This window comes from Physeter macrocephalus, chromosome 11 (genome assembly GCF_002837175.3).
Source record: "Physeter macrocephalus isolate SW-GA chromosome 11, ASM283717v5, whole genome shotgun sequence".
NCBI classification, from domain to species: Eukaryota; Metazoa; Chordata; class Mammalia; order Artiodactyla; family Physeteridae; genus Physeter; species Physeter macrocephalus.
In genome coordinates this window covers 111,451,043-111,454,517 of record NC_041224.1, presented here as the reverse complement: position 1 = coordinate 111,454,517, position 3,475 = coordinate 111,451,043, and positions in this window count along the sequence as shown.

The window sequence follows — 3,475 nt, the reverse complement described above, 5'->3', positions numbered from 1 at the left end:
TGCCAGAGAAAGTGACATTTAAAATAAAAAGTGGACGATGAATGGGTTGTACGGGTAAAGAATTAGGGGTAGACTATTCTAGGTATTGAAAACATCAACTATGGAAACCTCAATGTAGGAAAGCACTGTGCTTATTTAGGTAACGAAAATGGTCAAATTCATTCATTAATTCAAAGATATCTATCAGGTATCTACTATATGATGAATATTATTCTTTATACTGGAATCTCTCTGAAGATAAATCTATGAGACGCTGTGAATTATAGGAAAGTTGTCCTTCATATTGCAAAGGTACATCTGATACAGACAGGGGTTTGTATTTTATTTGAAGTGTAACAAAGATCTATGGAATGGATATAAACAGGGGTTTTAATGACCTCACTTTCACTTTCCAAATACCTACCTTGTTGATATATGGAGAATGGTTTTAAATGGGCCAAGAAAACAAGCAGGAAGACCAAGCTGAGGACTATAATTCTGGATGGAGAGATGGTGATTAGAATTAAGAGTAGATACCATAGAGATGTATCAACAGGATTAGAAGTGAAAAATACCAATTTGAAATTCTCTAAATGTTGAGTCATGGTCATCATACTTTCCATTAATTATTTAAACATGTATTAGATATAAAAAATAAAGGAGAGAAAAATATCAAGACTAGCCTGCAGGTTTGTGACTTGAGGATAGATAGATGATAGGTAAAATGTATATGATAGATAAATAACATCAAGAGAGATGGTGCACGAGAGGGTTGGGATAGGGAGGGTGGGAGGGAGGGAGACGCAAGAGGGAAGAGATATGGGAATATATGTATATGTATAACTGATTCACTTTGTTGTAAAGGAGAAACTAACACACTATTGTAAAACAGTTATACTCCAATAAAGATGTTAAAAAAAAAAAAAAGAGATGGTGAAAGCTGGAGGAAAACATAAACTGATTTTTCTATTTGGTTTTTGTTTTTGAGATAATAAATTTAAAAATACTGTTAAATATTGAAAGTGATAAGTCAGAGAGGAAGGTACATGATCCAGAGTCCAAAAGAGAAATCAAGGCTTGAGCAATAATTTGGTAGTTGATTTATACATAATTTTTGAAATGAGGATGGATGAGATTGCATAGATTTTTCTCTTTAAAGTTAGTAATTGAGGTATGATTTCCGTAAAATAGAGTGTACACACTATACAGTTTGCCCAATTTTGAAAACTATATTCACTATTATGAACAATAGTCAGATTAAGATATAAAACATCTCCATCATCCAGAATTTTTCTCTCATACCCCATTCCCACTCAGTCCCCCATGCCTCATTCTAGACAACCATTGATCTGATTCTATTACTATAGTTTTGCTGTTATATGGTCCATATAAATTAATTCATAGCAGTATATGCTCTTTTTTGGACTGTTTTGTTTTATTCACTTAATATTTTTATCCATGTTGTTGCACGCAGGCATTCATTCCTGTTTATTGGTGAGTTATACTTCACTGTATGAATATACTGCAATTTTTAAAATCTTACTACCTGTTGATAGACATTCCAGTTATGTCCAGTTTGGGCTATCATAAATAAAATTGCTACATACAATTTTATACAAGTTTTAGTGTGAATATTTATGGTGAATAAGTTCACTTAAATTTCTTTTTTCTTGTGTATCTCTAGTGTGTGTGTGACCTGTATGAAAGAAACAGAAAGAAACACCCAAAGTGTCCAGGATATCATCCTGTAATTTTTCCAAGAAATAATAGTTATAGCTTTTACTTTTAGGTCTATGACCCATATCAAATTAATTTGCTGCATATGATGTGAGGTAAAAATCAAAGTTCATTTTTTTTCCTCCATAATTTCATCTACTTTTTCTAGCAGCATTTGTTGAAGATTCCGCCTTGAATTACCATAGTGCTTTTGATGAAAATTAATTGATCATATATGTGTGGATCTATTTTTAGATATTATTTTGTTCCAGTTATCTATATGTTTAATATAATATTATGTTCACTTCTGTACCTTTATAGAAAGTTCTAAGATCAGACAATATATGCACAGCAACATGCATTGTTCAGAATTATACTTTTTAACTCCAAAATTTCCATTAGTTTATGTTTCTATTTCTCTATGAAAATACTTCCTTTGTACAGGCATTGACATTATACTTTCCTTTAACTTTTTAAACATTATTTTCTTTAGCTTTTAAATATGTATACATGTATATATATCTGTATATAGCTGTGTATATATATAAAATAGCTGCTTTACATTCTTTGCCGCATGTGAGCCTACTGAAAAACAGGGTTTGTTGACCTTTCCTGAGTGTATATTACACTTTCCTCTTTCCTGGCATATCTCATGATTTTTTTTTTGAAAACTGGACATTTAGATAATATGCTTAGATAATATATTTTAGCAACTTTGGATTCTGACTGATTTCCCCCATGAGATTTTCTGTTGCTGTTTCTGTTTATTATTTAGTGATTTTCCTGTAATCTGTAAAATCTGTCTCCACAACAGTGTGTGGCTATTTGTGTCTCTGATCAGTTTTATACATTTATTCTTTTTTTAAGTTTTTGATCCTGGCATTTTGGGGGTCATTCTTTAGTCTGCATTGCTTAGTGGTCAAGTAATGATTCATCAGAAGCTGTGCTCAAGCTAGCTGGGGCATACCTTCAAAATGCCTGGTAGTTTTCAGATCTGCCGGGCTTTTCTCTGGGCCCTTTTGCATCTCCTTTGCATACGTGAACAGTCTCCTGTTAATCCAGGGATGTGTGTTTACCTTGAACTCCCTCTAGTAACCTGCATAGGCATGTGCAAGGTGGCCAGGAATGTGTGGAGATCTTATATAAGGCCATTTCATTTCTAAAATTTCCCTGTTAAAATTCTTGCTTGTTCACTGATTCCTTGCTTGCTTTAACCAGAACTGTGACCTCAGACCATAAGAGCTGCTGATCTTTTCCATTCACTTGCCTCTAAGATTGCTACTTTTACCAACATGACCATGAGTTTTTCTGCCTTCTACTCCAAATTAAGTGAGTCACCTCTGGCACTGAAGCTGAGGGTTTCTGTGTCTTTCTTCATCCTGGTAGAACTACAGCCCTACTGGACTGAATGAATGGGAGTAGTCTCAGGCAAGTTTGCCACAGACTTCTATTGTTCTTATTCAAAGTTCGGTACATTTTCAAGAATGCATTTGTATTTGGTCAATTTCTAAAGCCTTTAAATGTTTGTTTTTGACAATTTTGTCCAGTATTTACATTTGGTTTTGGGGAACGAACGGGGTTTGCCAACCTTCTCATATCACCACATTGAGGGTTCTACTTCTCTCATAGTAAAATCGGATCAAACAACCGAAGAGATATCTAAAAATAGGTGCTCCAGTAATAAAAATAACACTGTAACGTTTTTATAGATCTTATATATATATATATATATATATATTTTTTTTTTTTTTTTTTTTTTTTTTTTGTATGCGCGCCTCTC